At 33.0% G+C, this 24,876-nt stretch overlaps 1 long non-coding RNA gene across 1 annotated transcript; it reads left to right on the forward strand.

The window, feature by feature from the left end:
- Window positions 1-686: 686 nt before the first annotated feature.
- LOC136981598 (uncharacterized) lies at window positions 687-23,252 on the forward strand. The gene is made up of 4 exons (XR_010881746.1): window positions 687-817; window positions 13,101-13,156; window positions 16,759-16,846; window positions 22,980-23,252. It is a non-coding gene; the product is annotated as an uncharacterized lncRNA (long non-coding RNA).
- Window positions 23,253-24,876: the final 1,624 nt, after the last annotated feature.

Below are 24,876 nucleotides of genomic sequence, written 5' to 3' on the forward strand. Positions count from 1 at the left end.
TTGTTCTTTTTGCACATAGGATAATGCGCTCACCGTCGAGTGGATGTGGAGATAAAGAGGTATCTTGTGTCATATCTTGAGAGAGATCGGACTTAACGAAGATGTTATTCGTTATTAGCACTTTTACAATTTTTTGTGAAACTCATAAGGGCCACTTTTAGCAAGCCTATTATGAGTTTGGCCAGGCCCGCAATGGGGAGGCCAGGTGGTGAGGGATGGGACTCGACATATCCAAACGGATTTCCCCTCAAAAAATTCCTGAGGATTTTTTGAACCGTCCAGATTCCCCCAGAGCGGTAAGTTGCCACCTTGACTGCCCGGCCATCCGGCCGCTGCTGCGGTCGATGGAAATTAGACTTGACTATATAATTGCGTGTCGCATGTTGCATGTCAAGAAATAACAAACATAATGAATGCTTAAATATCTATATTAAAATTATAATAAATATCATCAATTTTTATTACTGCTTCAAATAGCAGAAATATTTCCCGATCCACCATTTTAATCTTCAAAATATTTAATTCGAAACGAATGAAAAAACACCACAAAAATGAAAGATATATTTATTTCAGGTAATATTAATTACAATCCAATTTTTAACATTTATAATAAAATATTAAAATATATTTTAATCATTACCATTTAAAAGTTAATTTCATGTATATATTTTTTTTAAAATAAAATATATAAATTGCTTAGAGGTCGCTTCATTCCTTATGTCTGCGTGCTTCACGACGTGCTTCTTCTGTTTTTTAGTTTAGACGTGTGAGAAGCAGATTCTATATTTTCTTGAATAAAAAATGTCCGGAAGGCAAGGTAATTAATTATATCGTTGATATATCATTGATATTCTTTTAGATATTTATTTATTTATTTTTTAACAGAATCTAGTGGGAATTTTAAATTATTTTAGTAAATCAGAGTATTATATACATTAACATTAACTATATACAGATTTTTAGTGTGGACCAGAAATCACGTGATTTCAGTTCAAAAGTTTTTCAAGAATGGAGTTAGATACGTCGAAACTGAGACCATATATGGAAAGCTTATTGTGAAATGAGAATATGATTAAAAATTGCAGCCTGGCATTGTGACAAAATCACAATAAGTAATTATTTATTCTATGCAGTACTGTAAATAACTTAAAACATGCTATAAAAGTCTGAAGAGTGTCAATAAAATGGTTTACTTTTAACTCCGCTCTACGGGCGCTAAGAGAGCCTCTTTTTAGGAAGCCCATCGTGGGCTCGGTCGGGCTCGCAATGGGGTGGCGAGAGATGGGGCCCGACGTACGTAGACGGACTAATCCCCAAAAAATTCCTGGTATTTTTTGACCTGTCGAGATTCAATCCTGGATCTCCTATGCCGATAGGCTACCTTAGCCACTTGGCCGTCCAGTTGTCAAATGGTAAAGGTTGAAGTGAAGATACTAAGCGAGTTAAAACCTTTACAGTAACACTGAACTATACTACCTTAGAATATATAAGTAACTTTATATTAAGTGTAAAATGCAATCTGTTACAAACAAATTGAGCCACTGATACATTTAAGCAAAACTGTAATAATTTTTTTAACTGTGAACTGAAATTAAAATAAATTGCCCTCTATTTATAAGGTATGTAATATACTTTTGATGAGTCAGCAAAATTTTTGTCGTTTTATTCATTTGCTGGTGGAATGAAAAATAATAATGTCAACAGAATTGGATAACTGAAAAAGTACTCTAGTACCATTGAAAAAGGAATAACTTCTTCCGAGGAATCGGTTCAATTAAAACCAGCACAAATTAACTCAAAATAGTACTTTACAAACGTTTTTGTCTGTCCGACATCCTCGGGTATAATACGTTGGAACATGTTTATGATAGGAATTGGCTGACAAACCCATCTTCTGTCAATTAAGCTCCAAAACTGGAATATCTTAAATAAACATAGAAACACATGTTAGTAAAAGTACTATTTTGAGTTAATTTGTGCTGGTTTTAGATCTGTATCTGTGTTTATGTAAGATATTCCAGTTTTGGAGTGTAATTTGTTGGTTCGATTGACATACACAAGTCCAGCAATCATCAAGCAAGTGAAGAAATGGATTTGAGATGATGAAACCGCACTTCAAATTTCAACTGCAACTAGTTTAGTTTGAAGGATGGATTAGATGTCATCTTGTTGTCTGCAGCTCACCAGACATCATCCTCATAGACAATGTATGGAGAGTGGTTAAGCAGAAACTCTGTGAATTGATTTTAACCAAAACAGAGCAATAGAAACAATTGGATAGATTTAATTTAAATTATTTGCACTTGCTCATAGATTCAGTGCCTTGCACACTGAAAAATGTATTGTGCATATTAACTATTTATTATATATTTACTTTATGAGCAAATATTGTATTTATAAAGAAATTAAAGAGATTAATTTTATCACTAAAGTATAAAACTCAATGTTTTTGTAACAGACTATGTGAGATAAAAATATTAAAAATAAATCATACTACCTTATGGGTGTATCTACTATGGTATTTAGGATACAATGGATTGTCATGTATGTCATGATTTTAAGAGTAAACAATTAAATAAAGTTTTGTTGGCAAAGATCCAACATTAATGTAATGCAGTCACTGAACAAGAATACTGCATGCGGTGCAGTACGAGTTAAAGTTGCTTGTATTTTTTTAACAGAGAATTTTGCATGAAGTGAGTTATATCCCCAGAAGTAAAGTTAGCATCAAACCAAATAAAAGGCATGTTGTTCAATGAAAAATTCATCAAAGACTAATCTGGGAAAAAGATAAATTCATCATATATATGTGTACTGTTCCAAATGATTGTTCTATCCCTGTCCATTGTTTCAAATGACAAAATTCTGTTTGATTATTTATATCTTATATATAAAATTCTCGTGTCACAATGTTAGTTACCGTACTCCTCCGAAACGGCTTTACCGATTTTTACCAAATTTTATATGCATATTCAGTAGGTCTGAGAATCGGCTACTATCTATTTTTCATACCCCTACACCATTTCCCCCCTTTCAAAAATATATTTATATATGAATTAAGGCTTTTATGTCCAACAGATGGCGCTAACTTCCGACGACCTAAGTTTGCTTTTCTGTGAGAATGGACTGAAGCAGATCATTTTCTATCTATCTATATAAATAAAATATAACGTTCGTTTGTTCCTACCGATTCCTTTGAAATTTTGACACAACGTTGCATTCGAATACGCACGTGTTTTTATATAATATACATGTCGAAATTCCCCCCAGTGGGGGGAGATGGACGGGATTAAGGCTTACCGTGAAGAACTCGGCTTCTATTATACTATTTTACGTGCGGTTTTTTGCGTTTTTAATTGCTTTTTAATAGGTTACGTCAACAGAATATACACTAAAAAGGGATTTTTCGATATTCCCCAGCGGGAAAAGTGACGGGATTAAGGCTTACTGTGAAGAACTCGGCTTTTATTATACTATTTTAGACGCGTTTTTGATTGCGTTTTAATAGGGTACGTCAAGAGAATGTACACTAAGAAGGGATTTTTTGAAATTCCCTCCACGGGGGAAGTGTTATACATTTATAATACATACATTTTGAGCCACAACAACGCGTGGCCGGGTCAGCTAGTTTTTTAGATAATTATATAATGTTTAAATATCAAACATTTTAATACTGTTTTGTATGTACTGATACATTATATTTCAAAAATTTTTCAGGGGCAGATCCTAGACACTCATTCCCTGGAGTACTCTGTAATCCCCAAACCCTCTATAACAGGGGTGGCCAACTTTTGTGCACATAAGATCTACTTTTTATCGTAAAAGTGTGTTGCGATCGACTTGTTGTCATAGGCATAGTCTAAGTGGGGAGGGGGGAGTGTGAAATACATACTATGTTTATACACTGTTTCAGTACGAAGTGCACTCACTGCTTGTGAGTCTAGTCATAACTGCATGCATACAGTTGCGTTTGGTTACAAATATAATACATTAAGTCAAGACATCGCTAGCGATCGACCAAAATTGGCTTGGCGATCGACCGGTCGATCGCGATTGACTTGTTGGCCACCCCTGCTCTATAAGACCATCCCGTAATTTGCTAGAGCTACATTCTTGCTGTAATGATAACTCATCCTAGTTAGAGAGAAATAGGCCTAAATTGTGAAGTTATTAAATTTACATGTGCTGTGTACTTTTATCAAGAAACACTACAGTTTTTGATATGAGTTGCAGTGCAAGGCTGTGGCATGACAGCACTTAGATTTAATGGTTGAAAGACAAATTACACATAAAGAGATGGGCAAAAGATGAGAATAGAATTATCAGAATAAAATTATGAAATATAATGTAATTTAGAAATCTTAACTTAATATTGTTTTAATGATGTAAGCAGAAAATTCTTTAAGCAACTTACTGAACTTTTTGTTAACATTTAAAAAGGTTATTAACAGCACAGCATTAATAGAAAATAAAGACACACTTAAAGTTTACTAAACATTTGATGAAAACAACAGAACACTTTATAAATAATAGCTGTTTTTTGCATTTCTGAAACTGTTATCAACTAGGTTTTTCTTTAACATTTAAACCAGTGGTTCCCAACTGGTATGTTATGAAGAATCCATTGAAGTATCCAGATGAATAAAAAAGATTTGTGACAAATTTTACAATTTGTAAGAAAACAAATTAACAAAATGTACTTGTGTGTGTTGTCTATTATGTTTCAAAGTTTATACCAATAAACCATCATAGAAAAAGTATTAGATAGAATTCCATGATTGACCTGTCGGTCAGTTCAATAATAATTAATAATAAAGTATGCTGCAATTTCCACATGACTATATGTAAGTGTGACTTAGGTCCAAAAAAGTTGGCAATCACTGATTTAAACACATAAGCTTATAACATTTACACTGTATATAGTGGACTTGTTAATCTTAACACCACTTAATCCAAACTAACTTTGTGTTTTGCTAAATGTTCTAATCAAAAACAAAAGAAATCGGAGATTATTTTTTAAAACTACATATAACATTATTTTGGTAAAATGAATATATAGTACACATTTAAATGTCATCCTCAGGCCAAAGATCACTTTCTAATGAAAAGGAATAAGTTAAATTGAAATAAAAATTTTAGAATGTTATTGGATTAAATTATTGGATTTGCACTCAATTTAACTTTCATTTTAGATCTTTAAATTACATGAGTCTATAAGGTTTTTGTGCAAAAGTTGCTTCTAATACAGATAATGACAAATACAGTGTAACCTAGCTTAATGAGCATAATTCATTCAGAATCTTACTCATAATGCGAAACAATTTTTCCCATATAAATTAATGTAAAATACGATAATGTGTTCCATGCTGGAAAAGATACTCGAATATTTTATGTATAATGTTTATTCAAAGAAAATTGTACAATATACATTGTGAAGGAGTGTGAATTGTCATTATCTTTTCTTCTAGTGTGGAATGATCCAACCTGGAATGCAAATTCGATTTGCAGAAAACAAAAAATCACAGATAATGTCTGATAAACATACCAAACAATATGCCAAATTCTTGGGCTATGTTAAAGCTATAATTAAATATTAGAAATTAATTAACTTGACTAGAGGTAGGCAGTTATGCTTCCATCTTGTATTAAGTTTAATGATTATAAATAAATAATTTTTAATTTAGACATTTCTAAAATTTAATTAGGAATTGGTCATTAAATTTAATATGAGATGGCAGCATAACTGCCTACCTCTAGTCAAATCATTCAATTTCTAATATTTAATTATAGCTTTTACTAGCCCAGGAATTTGGCATATCGTTTGGCATGTTTATGATATAATGGGCTATGGTTGTTGATGCTTATACGTAATATGTGTGAACACAAGTTCGGAAAAATGTGCAATCACAAGCGACACTAAGATGCTAGTGGAACGAGTGCTAAACACAGACTGATGGAGCATGCGCACAATCCGCGACTTCCCTTCTCCTTGTCACTCGTTAAGCGAGTCGTTTTTTCACAATTTGCTTTGATCATTATGTGAGATGCTCGTTAAGCGAAGTTCCACTGTACTATTAAAAGATAATTACAGTAATTTCAACTTTTGTAATTTGTATTAGGATCCACTTTTGCTCAAAAACCTTATAGACTCATGTAATTTAAAGATCTAAAATGAAAGTAAAATTGAGTGCAAATCCAATAACATTCTAAATTTGTTAAATTTATATTTCAATTTAACTTATTCCTTTTCATTAGAAAGTTCAAAAGTGATCTTCAGCCTGAGGATGAGATTTAAATAAATGTTGAAAACATTAGCATTAAATTAAGATTGCCAGAATAAAGGTTTCATGTGAAAAAATATAACTAGAACAAGTTTGAGTACTTGAGAATTCTACACATTTTGACAATTGTATATACCAAATACAATATAAAAGATTGATTGTATATGCATTTGTTTATAGTCTATAGTTTGACTTCCTTTTTTTCCTCCACATATACTATCCTAATATTCTAAATATCCTCATACAATAATTAGTGTAGATTAATAAAAGAGCACTTCAGAGTGAAAGGGCAATATATCAATTATGAAAAAACTTTTGGTAACTTTACTCATCTTGCAAATCCCGACTCTAAACTTCAATAATTGTAATGAACCAAACTGACTTTCTCATAGTCCAAACAATTTATAATTCTATTATTTAATTCTGAGTACTTATATACTGTACTAACATCTTCAGGAGGTATTTATTCATAACTCAACTCCAACACACACGAATGCCTTATTTCAAACATTAATATATAATACATATTATAAATGTATGTATGCATGTGCATGTATATATATAATATGTAATGAGATTCAAAAATAGTTGTTGTAAAATACTTTTTAAAAAAAGAAAATAAACACGAGGAAAATGGAATGTTTGAAAGAAAGAAGGAAAATTAGGATAGATTACCAGTTATAGGTGTATTACGTTCTATCATTCTGGCGGGTGCGTTGGCTTTATCTAAAATCGGTCTCAGTTCTATCCCCTGTTTATGTGTTTTGGCATAGGCAAAGAGTCTCGGAACCATTGGTGAGGCCACGGTCGTGTTGTCCAGCTGTAATTTCCTTGCCAAGCCAGTACGAGTAAACCTGTGGACCCTCGATTGGGTCTTATCGACGAAGTCTTTCCCTATTTCCTCACATTCTGTGTCTCTTATATATTTCTGCAGAATGGCGGTGTAGGAGTTTCTCTTCATCAAAACTAGAGCCCTATTCTTGTCAGCCCTCAAGAAGACTATGTTATTTTCCCGTAGCCACTTCCTGCTTTTCCTTAAAGCGTTCAGGTATTCGGCCTCCTTACCATGCTTTTTTAGGTTATAGCACCTCATCCAGAAGTGTGCCTTCCATCTGAAGTATTCTTTTCGGGTCTCGCTCAGGTTTCGAATGAGGTCTTCAACTCCAGGCATGACAGCTTCCGGTGTTAGTTTGTAGGATCCCGGCACAAACATAGGGCCTTTCCTAAGTATTGTTTTAATACATTCCAGAGGATTGATTCCATCATAACATATTATCGGGGCTTGCATTCTTTCTTTATCCGCAGGTCTCTGGGATCTGAAGATCCAGCGTAGTTTCCTCCTGTAGCGAGATTTTAACTTCTCTGCAAGCCTCTCTTGGAAAAACATAGCTCTGCCGTTAGCCTCCACTAAGGTATCGTAGTCTAGCGTGTATAGCCGGTCCTCAATTCTAACAAGGCTATTAAGTTTTGAATACCACAGTCTGCGCACTGCTCTAATCGCTTTCCGTAAGCACACAAAACGCAGCTTCGGTAGTAAAGATTCACATCCCGGGGGTAATTTGATACGAAAGATAGACATAGGGTACACATGTTGTTCTCTGCACTCGTTTAGGAAATCCAACTTTGCCTTGATCCTCGTAAGAGATAGGACCAGTTTTCCGTATACTTTAGCTGGTTTAGCTGTTCCAATAAAATCCATCGTAAGAAAACGAAGCAAGAGCAAATAAGTCCACTCTAATAACCTTAATTAGCTTCGCAAATATATTTATTTATCCACAAACGTTTTCGGTCCCTCAGGACCTTCTTCAGGTGGGATTTAAGCAGAGAGTGACCGTACGAACTAACATCACGTAACGGATACATTCCAACCCCCACTCCAGATGTGTATTATGAACAAACATCGTCGCGCATGCGCGGTTACAATGCCGGGTCGTACATCGCTTGCCACGCCTTCGAAAGTTGTATTTCGTCTTTAAAGTTGATAGAGAGGCCCTGGGAATCCGCTTTAAAGATCTCCAGCGCTTCCAAATACTTAAGGTGTTGTGCTTGCCTGGTTCTCCTTATCAGGGTCGCGCGCTGCAGTCCCGGCGTAATGCCGTTTTCACTAGCATAAACAGCTAAGGCCGTATTGGTCTTTTTCTTCTCGATATCTGCTTTATGCTCACGGATGCGTTGGCCGAGGGATCTTTTTGTGGAGCCGATATACACTAGATCCCTACCGAATCTATGGTCTCGAAGTGGAATTCTATATACCCCCGGCGCCCTTTCAACGTCCACCGGATCCTTCCCGTTCCTAAGCAGGGAGAAGACGTCTGGTTTCCGCTTATAGGCTATTTTTGTGTTAGTGTATGCACTGATCTCACGGTATAAGGAGTGTAGATGCCGTTCATACGTAATAACAACCAGGCGGGGAGGCGTACCTTGTTGCCGATTAATCTCCCGAGCAACAACCCATACGGTCTTTTGATCGAGTTAGAACAAATGAGCGACAAAGCGGCTCATTTTTTAGACATTAATATTACCTTTAGCGATGGAAGTTACGACACTAATGTATACCGAAAACCGAACGCCATCCCGATATACATCCCAGCCGACTCCAATGATCCGTATAGCTACAAACTGGCGGCCTTTAGGGCCCTTACTAGAAGAGCCCACACGCACTGTAATAGAGAGAGGGATAAGCAGAAGGAGATGGAGAGGGTAGCAGAAATAGCTGAGAACCATGGCTATAGCAAGAAGCTTATACTGAGTATAGCAGAAGATCAAGAGTGCAACCCTGTAAACCAGCCTGATGCGGCTCGGGAGATTAATCGGCAACAAGGTACCTGGAAAACTGGTCCTATCTCTTACGAGGATCAAGGCAAAGTTGGATTTCCTAAACGAGTGCAGAGAACAACATGTGTACCCTATGTCTATCTTTCGTATCAAATTACCCCCGGGATGTGAATCTTTACTACCGAAGCTGCGTTTTGTGTGCCTACGGAAAGCGATTAGAGCAGTGCGCATGTGGTATTCAAAACTTAATAGCCTTGTTAGAATTGAGGACCGGCTATACACGCTAGACTACGATACCTTAGTGGAGGCTAACGGCAGAGCTATGTTTTTCCAAGAGAAGCTTGCAGAGAAGCTAAAATCTCGCTACAGGAGGAAACTACGCTGGATCCTCAGATCCCAGAGACCTGCGGATAAAGAAAGAATGCAAGCCCCGATAATATGTTATGATGGAATCAATCCTCTGGAATGTATTAAAACAATACTTAGGAAAGGCCCTATGTTTGTGCCGGGATCCTACAAACTAACACCGGAAGCTGTCATGCCTGGAGTTGAAGACCTCATTCGAAACCTGAGCGAGACCCGAAAAGAATACTTCAGATGGAAGGCACACTTCTGGATGAGGTGCTATAACCTAAAAAAGCATGGTAAGGAGGCCGAATACCTGAACGCTTTAAGGAAAAGCAGGAAGTGGCTACGGGAAAATAACATAGTCTTCTTGAGGGCTGACAAGAATAGGGCTCTAGTTTTGATGAAGAGAAACTCCTACACTGCCATTCTGCAGAAATATATAAGAGACACAGAATGTGAGGAAATAGGGAAAGGCTTCGTCGATAAGACCCAATCGAGGGTCCACAGGTTTACTCGTACTGGCTTGGCAAGGAAATTACAGCTGGACAACACGACCGTGGCCTCACCAATGGTTCCGAGACTCTTTGCCTATGCCAAAACACATAAACAGGGGATAGAACTGAGACCGATTTTAGTTATAGGTGTATTTGTGAAATATGATGATATAATTAAAAGAGTAAAAATAAATAATGAAATATATTTAGAAATATGAAACGAGGTTATAAAATTTGCCACCATCTTTGTGAATAACCTTAAATCTGCTAATTTCAGGAAGTCATCTTTTTATTAAAGAAATTTTCAGTCAAAATCTGACTATTCTCAGTTTAAAATTTCAAATTTAGAATGTAGTGTAGAGTATATAAATTAGAACAAATTTAAAATCAATATTCTTCTAAATACAGTAGAGCATCGATTATCCGACCCCCGATTAACCGACCACGTTCTAGTCGGCAAATTCAAATGTCTGCTAGTGATGTGGCGCTACAATATTTGGTTATGTCTTGGCTACTTATTATTATTACTTATTAATAATTATTACTTATTAATATTATTTTTGTTAAATTTTTGCATGTTTTAGCTGGCAGCACTGGCTCGACCGTGAAAGGGAGGCTAGTATTTAAACCAGGCCTAATACACTATACTAATAATGTATTTTTTCATACTTTTCAGTTATCCGACCAACGCCAGTCCCCAATTAAGTCGGATAATCGATGCTCTACTGTAGTTAAATTTTCGAATCTGAAGCCTTCAAATGTTTGAAATTTTCAAATTTAAAAACTAACTTTTCAGAATATTGACATTTGTTAATCTTACTTGAATGCGGTATGTAAACTAAATGATAGAAAGATAGCTTTTAACTTATTTTTTACGAAACAAATATTCTGTCAATGATGTTCTGGAGTGCAAGAAGATAATTATTGGGGAAAGAAGCAGGAGAAATTCATTAAATATCTTCTTATATTTTGGAGAAGTGTCTTATCTTATTCAATTAATATTCTGTTAAACATAATATTTTAAAGTTTAAATATATTATACAGTTTTTACTTTACAGACATCTTACTTTCACAAACACTGTGTATTTAACATTAAAATTGGAGTGAGTATTTAATTCATAATCAGCGAATTGATTCATTGGGCTTCAATTTGAAAAAATTGTAGACCTATGTGACCGGACAGTTGGCACCTCTTTGATGCCTTATCAGGACTTACAACACCGTGTCTCGTTCAACACGAAAGTCTCAATGGCTAATTGGTTTGGATTAGAAAGTAGGTCACGCAAGCGGCTGTGTGCGCGAGTGATCGGATTTGGGATGGAGACTGCGAGATAGCGAGCAGGAAGTGACTCATGCAGAGACTAGGTTAACAAAACAACCATTTATTTTAAAGGGGAATACATTTTATACATTTTAAATTGTTAGACGAGTTATAATAAATCAAACTAAAATAGATCTATATACCTCTGCGTTTCTCGAGAGAGAGCGTTTACACAAGGTTTGCGTGACGATAAATACCTGTAGTTGAAGGATCTGGTTGTAGACTTGATGCCGGAGAGGATTTGGTCTATTCCTTGGAAAGGTTGAATAAATCCGAACGTTTGCATGTTAGAACAGTTCTGGATAAGATGTATTCTGGGAGTAGATTCTAGAATTATTTTGGGTTGATGACAAAGTTATTCCAATTTGGAGGCACAAATGTTTCGGGTTCGAGTCGATAGGGTAATTCGTTTTGGAGCACAGATTATCAATCGAGGAACTGGTGATGACTGCCTAAACTTTCAGTTACTTGCTATATTGAACTGATGAAATCAAGACAGTGGGTTGGAAGTTGCTTTCACTGCTGAGAACTTAACACACGATTTACTCCCAGGTGTGAAAGTTGAAAGTTATCTGACAAAATTTTATTGTCAAGATGTTATGTTATGATTTAGTTATGTAAATAAATTACATAGTGCAGAGTCTCACAACCTGTAAATTCCCATTGTGTAAATTCCCATTGTGTGTCTGTCTGCCTGTCTGTCCTTCCTTAATCTTGAGAATGGAATCAGATAGATGAACGTCGAGATCAAATAGAGAAAGCTTAGGGGCAGGAAGCACCAATTAACTATATACAAACTTCCGGTTTGTACTGGAAGTCTATTATGTTATTTCAATTAAAAAATTTCTCCCTGAAAGGAGTTAATGACCAGCACAACTTTATTGCTAGCAGGAAAGTATGATGTACAGGGGCATGCCATTACTAAATTGAGGTGGAAAGAATATATTTTAAATTAAATAAACTAAAAATATGATTAAAAATTGCAGCCCAGCATTATGATTATGTCACAATAAATAATTGCTTGTTTGTGTTAAAATTTTTATGTAGCTTAACAAATTTTTCATAAAATAACCACATAAATTACCAAACACCAGCAATAAACAAGAAATTTAATGCAAAAACAAATGTTTTCCATTGTTTTTAAGTTGCCATCAGGTTTCTAAAATTGAACAGAATACAGATTTAAATTAGAAAGAACAAAAAACCATTATGGGCAAAGAGCCAGGCATATGTCTGATGCAGAAGATATAGGAAAGCATAACAAGAAATAATCTTTTTATGTCTTCCTATGAATAATCTATTAACTTTCATAAAATTTGTTATTTTTCGTTTAGTTTATTTATTTCTTGTTACGCCTTCCACAACAGATGCACCTAGTTCTACAACATTTTTGTTTGTTCTAGTTTAAATCTGTATTCTATTCTTGTTTATTGCTGATTTTTGATGATTTCTGTGGTTATTTCAGTACATTCATCCAGTATTCTGTTGGTGATTGACAAATTTCTCATATTTATATTTACTTATAATAAGCAGGCTTTTAAATCTACATAATATATACTTTAGTCAACTAAATGGTTGTTTACTAAAAGATCTTTAAGATTCAATTCAAATCAAAATTCAGATCTTTGTGAAGAATTTGAATTCAGACTTGAATCTCTTATGCTGGCTTGCACATTAAGGCCCACTCTTCCTAAAATGAACAAAACTGAGTCAAATTAGATTTTTTTACACAATGTAATTATGTTGTGCTACAAATTGAAAATAGTATGATTAATTTTATAAATTATAAGTGAAAATATTTTTTCAGAATTACATAAAAGAATTTTTATAATTATACGATTAAATTATGATTTTTTTTAAATGTATATCATTTTTGTTCAGGAGGAAAAAAGAAACCATTAAAACAAGGCAAGAAAGAAAGAACTGACGAGGATGAGGTAAATTAAAAACCTTACAGTTTAAATTTCAAATTTATTTTTAAAATGTACATAATTTTGTTAGTATTTCAAAATTATTGTACAAATAACATGGAATGTTATCTAAGTTTCTTTGATTTTAATGATTCTTATATATATATATATATATATCATAGAGATGCAGTGTCAAACCTTTAGTCTATCTCGAGTGAATTAAGAATTTAAATGAACTGTGACAAACAAAATCTTTTTTACCAGTATTGAACTAAACAAAACTTCCGAACGTTTTCGACCTTCATCGAGGCCTGAAAAACATACAACCACTATTTAAAAAATATTGGCTGCGAGAGCAGTGTATGTACGATAACTCACTGCATTAAGGGGAAGGAGAGAGGTGGGAGGTGTCAAGTGTGCATCTTTCAAGGCTAGCCGATTGTTAAGCTCTCCTGGATATTTATATTATTATAAATATTTATATATATAAATTTTTATTAGTGGCTGTTGGGTCATAATAAAAATTTAACATATGTTTAAGAATTATAAATTAATATATATATATGATTCTTAAAACTATTTTATTTTTAATAATCACGATGAATCTCAAGCAGCGAGCTACATTAAAATGGTACACAAGCAACATGTTCACAAGCTATGGGTTGGGTGCCACGGTCATAAAGGATCAAAACCAAACATTCTTTTTTGATATTGAAGGTTTTGAATTTCTTTTTTTATGATTCACATTCATTCAATAATTTTTAAACATTTTCTTAACAATGATATAAAATAAACTGTTGTTATTAATAGCTACTGTGTATTGCTAATTTTTCTTTTACTAAACTATTGTTAAGAAGCCAAACTATTCTGATTGTTAGTTGATAGTGACATTATGCAATTTCTGTTTTCATTTAAATCATCATCTCAAAATTTATGTTGTTGTTGCTTGCTTTTATTTTGTTGTTGAGAATCCAAATTACTGTACCTATCCAAGAATGTCAATTTTCTATCAGATTCACATTATAAATAATCATTTCAGCCAATGAACATTGGTAGATTGTCTTAGGTTCATGCCTTGCTGATGGGCTGGCTGCATTCAATTTTTGGGTTTTCTTCACGTGTCTAACGTATAAATACAGGCCGGTTTCCCGTAGAAACATTTTCTTTAGTAGATCACTTGTGTTGTATTGCCACATTCCATCAAATGAAACTAACCAAGGGATTTAGATTTTGATTTGTAATTATATTCAGTAGTAGACCATTGTTGTCCATGCATATTTAAGAGGTATGCAGTTCAGCATTAAAAAGAAAATAATAAACAATGCATAATAAAATCAGGAATACACCAATAATAAAGATATACTAGTTCCACATTGAATTATCCAAGGAACTTAAAAATGTATTTTTAGTTGGTATGACAACTTTCAGTGCTTTTGAAAACAATTGCTTGGACAATTCCTACTGATGTGGCAAAAATTGAAAGATACTACATTGCAACTTTGTATGAATTGGGCAACAAGGTATACTCATATTAATGCCTTCCACATCATTAAAGGATTCTAGATATATTGGACAAAGGATGAATCAAAAAACTTCTTAAATTGACAATCAACTTTATCCCTCAAATGAGTTCTTTTCTGGCACTGACTTTGATATCATGGATACTCTACAACATCATTTTAGAAACTTATCTAACCACCTGAAAGGGGTTTTTGGATGAACAAACCAATTGTTATGTTCTTCAAATCTGATGTTCACCCGAGTTCAAAAATTACTCAGAAACAATTAATTTACAGATTTATATGAATTTCAGATCGAGCATTTTTGCCAATCCCTTCTCAGTTGACAAAACATAAAAAATTGTTTTGTAAATTTACAGTTAAAAGTTTTGATAACAAAGATATAAAATTAATAAATAACTTACAATAGTTTGTGCAAAATTTTACATCAGGTACAATCTATGATAGAGCCCACACCAATAATTCATATTCGTCGAAATCAGTCACAGGAACAATCGTCCTGTATTGCGTAATATCCTTTTATTCTTATATATGACTTCATCTATTAACATCCTGCTATTCAAATTAATTAAATTATCATTATTTTTATATGTTCTTTAAATTTTCTTAAATATATATCTTTTCTAGAAAAAGAATTTTAATATTATTTTTATTGATTTTATAATTATTTTCACTACAATATATAAACCAAGGTAATTGGGTATTTTTTAACCTTATAGATGCATTGTATTCTTTTATCCTTTTTTCCAACATTCTTCCAGATTTTCCAATATAATTGACCTGTTTTGCACGTCATGAATTTTATATAAAACTCCTGATTTTTCCAATTTCTTTTGTTCAGTAAATATAAATTCTTTAAATTTATTTTTTTAAGTTAACTGCTAATTCGATAGAAACCTTTCTTTTAATGCATTTGAAACCATATTGATAATTATTGTTGTCTCCTAGACACTATAAAGTGTAGACACTTGGCAATCTTCATCTTAAGTTTATTTCAGTTGAGCTTTACCGGATGAGACTGATTCCGATCGAGCACCAGCTATCCTGAGGGAAACTTCAGAGGGAACCAGCTACTAGACAGTTCAATTAGTCTTTCGCCCCTGTACCAAGGTCTAACGATCGATTTGCACGTCAGAATTGCTGCGGACCTCCACCAGAGTTTTCTCTGGCCTTGTCCTGCCCGGGTATAGTTCACCATCTTTTGGGTCCCAACATGTATGTTCTCGCTCCGTCCCACCGACGTGGCGACGGGACGGGCCGTTGGTGCGCTCGGAACTCGGGGCCCTGGAATCCCAACACAGACACCGACTGGGGTGTCCTATCACTTTCACTGTGCCTTTGGGCCTGAACGAGACTCATTGACTCGCGCACATGTTAGACTCCTTGGTAAAGCTCAACTGAAATAAACTTAAGATGAAGATTGCCAAGTGTCCGAGTGTCTACACTTTATAGTGTTTAGGAGACAACAAAGAAACCTTTCTAAAAATTTTAATATAGGGGAAAGATATATGTTTTAATTCTTTAAATTTTACTTTATAACTTTGTCTCTGTATTCTCTTGTCCATTTTTCTATTGTTCTATTAGGATAGCCATTTAGTAAAAACATCATCTTTAACTTAGCTTCTTCCTCTAGTCTATTCCTTTTATATGTTGTACAGTACATGTGTAGATTTCCTTTAATGCTGTAATGAAATTATTCTTTTTTTATTTCAAGAGAGCAATATGACTTGTAATTTATAGTCTTAGACATAGTACTATTTTTTTCATATTTTCTAAAGGTAACTCCTGTATTGCTTCTGTTTATTGTTATATCTAAGTAATTTATGCAACCTCTGTTTTCAAGTTCTATTTCAAATTGAATAATCTTATTTAAATTATTTGCAAAGTTTTGTATTTTTACTTCAAGAAGTTATTAATTGTTTCGTGATATTTAATAAATTGTAGAAATGAAATTTTACTGAAAAGTTTGTTTGCTTTGTAAAATGGTTATCGTATTTTGATTGCTTAAAAACTTATGCAATGAAAATTTTGATAATACTGTTAAATACAACTAATAATTGATTTAAATTGCATTATTTAATGAGATAACATTTTACATTTCTTTTTTAGCAAGATGCACAGTTTAAACAAAAACTAAAGGAAGACCAAAAAGCTTTGAAAGAAGCTGCAGCGAAAGCATCTCAGAAAGGACCAATGGGTAAGATTTTAACAAAAACAGATTTTAATAAATATCATATCATATCATATATATATATAATGTTAGTGGAGAGAAAATAAATATATTATATGCAGAATATAAAGTGGCAAACACTATGTTAAACCCCAAAAACAGAAAGTTAAGGAGACAAAAGAAACCTGTTAGACCAGATTTCTGTCAGATTTTGCATCTCTAATGTTCTGTTGCAAAATAATATGATTTAACACATTTTCAAGATATGGTTTCAATGTTTTTGCATCATGACGATCATTTCCTTCCATATGATAACTTGCATTTTAGAAATATAAACAAATATTACTGAATTTTCTCAATTGCTTATTCTATAATTTTTATATAGTTGCATCGTCCTATCTCGACTTATGTTACTTCCAAATTATAACAATAAATTAAGCTTAAAAACAGTACAGTTAATGTCCGAAAAATCTGATGGATTATAAATTTTTGTTTGTAATCTGTTTTTCTGTCATTTTTGGTTACAAGGATCAATGATGGCAGGGGGTCGTCCATAAATTACGTAAGAGCGATTTCGGCCATTCTAGACCCCCACCCACCCCTGTGTAAGAAACTGTAATATTTTCTTTGATCCCCCCTCCCCTTTCCTATCTTACGTAATATTTAGGCATAATTTTAAAAAAAAGATTTTAACAAAACACACTTTTTTTATGAAACCCTAAAAATCTTAGGCCCAAAATATATAATTATTAATTAGTTAATTAATATGTACTATTATTTATAAAGACTTTATGTGAACAAATTTAAAAATATAAAAATTTAATGAATTTGAACTAACAATTTATTTTAAGAACTTTATTTTTTAATTATCAACAATCTTTTTGTTATTATTATCATTAATCAATGTCATAATATTCCTTTTTATATTCATTTTAATTTTCACAAAAGGACGCAAAAAACTTTGACAGATCGACTAGCTACTACACGTGTAAACAGAAACGTCACACAAAACAAAACGAGAGAGAAACCACCACACTGCCTTTCTCCTATGATAAAAAATGTATAGAGCTTGAGTCTGCTAGCGTTGTTATTCTATCATGTCACACGAGATGGCATTGGTACAATGAGCGTTCTTAATAGAAACCACCAAATTGAAGTCAAATTTAAAACTCCATCATTCAACGAGATCAAAAAATAAGAATATTACATAAGACGAGATATATTACCCCCCTACCCCTGAGTAAGAAATCGTAAGAAATCCTCAGGGCTTAAAGTGACTCTCCTTTTTAGCTTTTTTAGCTTTTTTTCATAGCTCCTCTCTTTTTTAGCTTTTTCTGAGAAAAACTGCACTTTTTTAGCTTTTTTCACTTCCCATGTGAAATTTTTTTTTCGTAAATGCGCTCAGGAGCGAAATAGCAACCAGCACTTCCCCGTATGCCTTATGGACCGTGCGCGACATGTTAAGGCACTGTCGTATACACATGTAGTGTACTACATTTATATAGACTAACAAAACGAGGAGCTTCCCAAAGCTTGATACTCTGCACATGCTGTAGGAATTTGCACGTGGGTTCTCCTTGCTTGTATCCTTGTGAAATACCGATCTCCGCGGCGCTTCGATATAATCACGCTGCATTAAGACATAAGTACACTTCTAGTTCGGCGTTAAGAGTGATTTTTATACAGCATTATTTTTAGCATTTGTATTTATTTAAGCGCAGTGGACAAAAGAAAGAAATAGATTTTATTTAATACTAACAGTAGAAACTCATGTTTTAGCAACGGAAAATCGTATAGAACCCAATACTTTCTGAAGTAAGTTGCTAAGCAAACTTCTTCCCAACCGCCTGCTATTCTTTAGCTTAAACGATGACATTTACTCGTTTTTGACTACCGTAGAAAAACCGAAAAAATAATTGTTGAGCGATAATAAATTTGATTTCTACTGTTATTATTAAATAAAACGTTGTAGGACACTCGTTTCAAAGCTTGTATCTTTCTAGCACTCTGTAAAATTAAAGATCGAGCGAATCTCGTGCCAGGAAATACAAGATTTTAAACTAATATCCTAAATATTAATAACTTCTGTAGAGACAATCTTTAGACAAAGACAAAAGTTTGGTTTTAAGTGGGTGCTTATATATTTGGCATGCACCATGGTTTTCTGCATTCTAACGGTGTCCTTCATTTTCCATTTCGACAAACTATAAAACTCTTCATGCACGTGCGCATTCGAACAGCTGCGGTCAATCCGGCACCAAATTAAAAAATTAATTTGTAAATATTTAGCGTCGAAAAACTGCTATTTTCACTTTAATCTAGCTTTTCGATATGCTTCTAGTCGAACTCAGTCAAAAAATTAATTTAATTATAATTTATTGAAGATTTTAATTTTTTAATATTAGAAAGTAATTAGCATAAATTACATGGTGTCATGTCTCATCTTCGCTCCCGTTCAAGTTTATTGTCCTATACATGCGCCGATGTTTGTTTTTACTTCTGCTGGGGTTTTATTTCAACCTCGACCATTTGGTTACGCAAAGTGGGGAGACGGGCATCATGTGATCGCGTACCTGACTTTTTACAAGTTTCCTTACCTCGAAAGAAACTTATATTTTTTCTTGATTTTAATTATTATTAATTAACTTTTTTGATGGATTCTTATATCTTTGTATTATCTAAAGTTGCAGATATAAATGCGTAAAACTTTATTTAAAAAATTGTTTTTCTTATATTTTAAAATTCAAAAATAAATTAAATATCGGAAATGCTAAACTATAAGTACAGTGTGTTTTACATTATCATTGCGAACAGATACAGCCAATTATTTTATAAACGTATTTATTATTTCAATTTTTATAAATTATTTAATTTGATGCAACGTGATCAATTAATTACTGTGGCGCGTTAACATGGGCGTAGCCAGGAACGGGCATCGGTGGGCACTCCCCCCAGTTAACCTGGTGCCCCTCCCCAGAAAATTACAGCTTCTACTAGGCCCCCCATAACAACGCGTTAATTAATATGGAGGCGAGACTCGATTCAATTACTTTTTCATTTCAGACGTTAATTACAGTGTTATTTTAATGTAATTTTATACATAATGTATGTTTATTATAATTAATAAATCTATATAGGAATAATATCTGTGTCTAATAAAACAAAGCGATTATAAAAATGAAAAGCGTGCGTTCCATCTCGATCTTTTGTAAGCGAAATTTTATGATTTTAATTTTTAAAAAATGAGATTTTTATTTATAATTTCTGTAATTTGATCTATAAGAGCAAAAAACTAAACTTATCAAATATCAACTCTCTGTAAATAATTTCATCATTTACTTATTAACGTCAGATTTGTTAAATTTCATGGGATTGTATTATTTTTCAACTTGAGGGTAGTAGAAAGCTTTGTATATTTTCTCCCGTGAAAGTAATAGACTCTGCCGGTTCCCCACTGTGAAGGACAACAAACTGCTAAATGTTTAATTACATTGTTTTCATAAACTCTCTTCTCTGTCAGTTGTGGGTCGAATGACTAACAAATTGTTTTATTGTATTCAGGGGAATAGATTTGGAGACTAGTATTACCAGTAATGAATGCTGTAATTTTATTTTTAATCATTTAAAAAATATTGATAAAATTACCAAATAAATGATTGGGTCACAATTACTAGTGGTATTGCTATATAACAGACGTGGGCAAATGAGACTCCGAGAGCCGCATGCGGCTCTTTTTGAATTTTATGTGGCTCTTGCTGAAAGTGTTAATTTCTGCTTTTTATTATTATTTTTACAGTTTTATTTCCACAATTTTGTGAAAATATGTTTATTAAAAAAATTCAATACTTGTTCTATATTATATAATAAAATCCAGGTACAGAACTGCAGTACAGAATAAAAAAGTACAGAACTGCGGCTCCCATGCATTTTGCAAAACCTACATTTCGGCTCCCACTGAACTTTTGCTTGCCCACCCCTGCTATATAATGAACATGCAACCCACTGATTCTGCCAGAAGTTGTTTTTTTTTCTTCTTTAATTACATTTTTTTAATGAAGAAATCAAAAAATGTACCTTGAAATAAATGGCATTTGAAATTTGGCATGTTATATGGAAACACATTCTGGTAGTTATGTTACTATTCCATTTGCTTTGCTGTGTAACAGTGGGAATTCTGTACGGGGCACATGAAAACTTAATGCGGGCCTGTTCTGGCTTAATGCAGTCTTACTGGTCACTTTTCTGGAGTATAAACTCAGCCTAACTATTTTCATATTTAATCTTATCAGTCCACTTAATAATCAATCTAATATCATATGCAATGTTATTGATACAAAATATGTGTGCGTTTGTGTGTTTTTTTAATAACGCCTGTTTTCGTTCATTTTAACACTATTAGCTTTTTTAGCTTTTTTTCAGTGTGAACTCTCTTTTCTCACTTTTTTTTATTGCCATGACTGCTTTAAGCCCTGAATCCTTGACCCCCACCCAAAATACCTTATGTAATTTATGGACGGCTCCCAGTCATCAATTGGCATGTGCACTGTGTTTTAATGTTGCTTAATAAATAATACATTGAAAGTTATTAAATCTCATTTTGAAATCCTAAAAATATTTAGAATTTAACAATAAACTGTTACATAATTCTAATTCAGTTAGAATTGTGCTTATTAATTGTTAACATGATCAAAATATCAATATGTTTAATGTAAGTGTAATTATTTGCTGTTTATTTTTATATACTGTACAGGCTCAACACTGATTTTCCAGCATGATGGTCTGACACCTATTAATTTGGATAGAATTTAAGGAGGAAACTTAATTCCCACAACTACCAGGTTTTTTCATTGATCAAATGCCCAGATGGCATTCTCTGTAGTGTGCATTCACTTAGATTTGACTATGTTGTCATTGATGATTCCTTTATTTTGTAGCATACCAGCAGTTGAGTGGATAAAACCACCAAACACTAATAGTTGATCATAAGATCTGACTAACAAATTGGCCAAGTGGAATTTTCTGGGTTTTCTTCATATGTGTAACATCTAAATATAGGCTTGTTCTCTATAAAAAGTCCTCCCAGTAAGCACTTCCCTTTGGAAGATCACCAATGTTGCATTGCTTTATCCCCTCAATTCAATCTAGTCCCTTTATACTGTGTGGATTATAACTTATTTTACTTAATTTAACTGGTAGTACTTACGAAAAAGATGCAAGCATTAGTAGTGTTAAGTGTACATTTAATATATACTTAATTCAAGTTTCTAACAGTTTATAATACTTTAGAAACGATGGCTGCATGGCTGAGTGGCTAAGGTGACACACTACCATTCTGGGGGACTTAGGATAAAATCAAGACACGTTGAAGAACCCCAGGAATGTTTTGGAACCTGGTCCATCTGGGGTATGCCAGAACTAGCTCCTTGCCACCTAGCTGCCCCATTGTGGGCCCAGTCAAATCCATAATGGGCTTACTAAAAAGAGGCTCTCTTAGAACCTTCAGGATAGAGTTAAAAAATATATATTCTAGAGCAGTGTTCTGCAACCAGTGTCCGCAAAAGTTCAAGTCACAAGGTGAAAAGTTGTGACTTGAACTTTTACATATTCTATTGTCAAGTTTTATTTATATATTGTATCACAGTTGCTGTGTTTTTTATGTTTGTATTTCATTCTCTGCTGCAGAACTGATGAAATAAGATGCTTATTTATTCTTTATTACAAGCCACACATTATGTATTCTAAGAATGTGTGTGTAAAATAATTTTTTCTCACAGATGTTGATGTCTGTTTAATAATAATAGGTTAGTGGCATTATGTAATTCTATTAATAGTATCATATCATACATTTTTAAGGGTAATAACATTTTGGTGTGCCGTGTCGAGTCGTGGATGTGCCGCAAGTAGAAAAAGGTTGCGGAACACTGTTCTAGAGACATCGAGTCTTACAATTAATAGTATTAATGGTCCAGGATTTATGTTTAAGTTATGTGAACTTGGCTGATCTGTCAAAATCACTAATCCAACAAGATTTTGGAATTGAAGTGTCAGAAAATTAGTGGTGACCTGTATTTTATATAATTTGAAATTAAAACTTTTAAATTTCTGTAATAATATCCAAATTTTTGCATATTTCAACCATATTTCTTTACCTATTTTGCAGGAGTTGGTGGTATAAAGAAATCTGGGAAAAAGAAATGACCTTTGTTGAATTAGTACTCTTTCAAATATTAAATAAATAAAAATTTGTTTGGATATCTTTTTAAATTAGATGTTAAGTCATTTTTACAAATGATTTTGTATGCTGTGATTTTTTTTTCTTTTTTTAACTTCTACAGATATCTTGTATCCTTTATATGGCCTTGCCAATTATATAAATTGGATTGTTAACTCATTCTAATTTTGTACATTAAATACCAGTTTATTTATAACCATATTATTTGTTAATTTTGTCACCTTATTGTAGAAATAGTTATAAACAATTCTAATTTTACAAAAATCTAGCATAAAAAAGTATAGATAATAATAAATAAATTATTTTATAAAGACAGGAAGCTTTATAACATTAGAATAATTCAGACATTAATAAGGATATTCACTTGTTGACCATGAAGGCAGTGTTGGAATGAAATGAAACTTTATTAGTGCAAACATAATAATGATTACAATTTCATATCAAGAGAGACTTTCCTGTAGAACAATACAATTTAAACTTGTACCTGTAGGGGAGATCTTGTCTGGATACATGCAGCAATACAGTTAGGCTTGGAGGCATATGGATATCTTGCTGTCCTACGATCCACACAAATCCAGCAATCAATTGTGCAACTCAATTGGCTGTTATGAGATTTTATTAAACACTTTTTTAAAAATATAATTCATAACAGCTGGGAGTTTCACAATTATTTACTCAAGACATAATTTTGAGAGTAGATAAGTGTTTTTAAAAATATTGTAAATGCCAACGAGTAAAATTTTCATTGTCTGAACCCATCTGAAATATCGCATACAACCCTTTCTATCTTAACCATCAAAATTTAATAGCATCGTTGCCTAATATACAATTTACCATGCCAAATTTCGTTTCATCATTACTCCATCCCGAGATTAAAAGTAGAAATATTCAGAAATAGAAAACCCGAGACGCATATTGGAGCAATGGCATAAATTGTATTCGGATTGTATACAGGAAAGTTTTATAATTATTTTGGATGGACAGCGATTTAAAGGAAGGAATAATACCAATAAAACAAATCAAATGCAATACGAGTCAGATTTTCTAAATTAAAATCTGAGGTTTTAATTTAATTTTATTAAATTGAAATAATTTTTCAAAATAAAACATTTTTACATTAAATTAAAACACATTGAACACCAAAATGTATTATGTACACAATACAGTTATTACATATGTGAAATCTTTCTCGGAAAACTTTCAGATGAATCATTATTTTTTGTCATATATGCTTTAATAAGGACTTTGAAATATTTATCTGCTAATAATTTAATACAATTGTCACAAACACCTTTAATATTTGCATTCATTAAGAAATAATTAACTTAGTTTTAATTCCATATGGGTTCTGTAACAAAAATATATAAAAATTGTTTTGACATACTGTATTGCTAATATTTCTGAAGATAATCTTTTTCCGTAAAATGGTCGGAACATACGACGTAGTTTTTATTTAAATATTCTGGCCCTTTCGTTTTGAAAATCTTGTCTAAATCGGACCTTCTGCTCTTAACCCACTGAGTGCATCTGAAAATCAATATAAACACATACGTTGAATGAAAACAATATTTTAAAGGAGGAATGTTGATATAAATGAAAACAATCTAATTGCTTATTAATCTACTTACTCTTGTTTGTTTTTAGGGAATCTGTAAAACGACTCGCGATCACTTTGTATCTTATAATTAAAGCAGCCATACATAGCGCAAATAACCCCTCTTCCGGTCATTCTAATTATTGTGAGATATAAAAATGTTCAAAACTTTATATTAATACCCAAAAATGTCTCCTTATATACGCGGTACAAATGGAATGAAGTGTAGTT

The sequence above is a fragment of the Centruroides vittatus genome, unplaced genomic scaffold, assembly GCF_030686945.1.
Source record: "Centruroides vittatus isolate TY-2023 unplaced genomic scaffold, ASM3068694v2 contig_784, whole genome shotgun sequence".
Taxonomy (NCBI): domain Eukaryota; kingdom Metazoa; phylum Arthropoda; class Arachnida; order Scorpiones; family Buthidae; genus Centruroides; species Centruroides vittatus.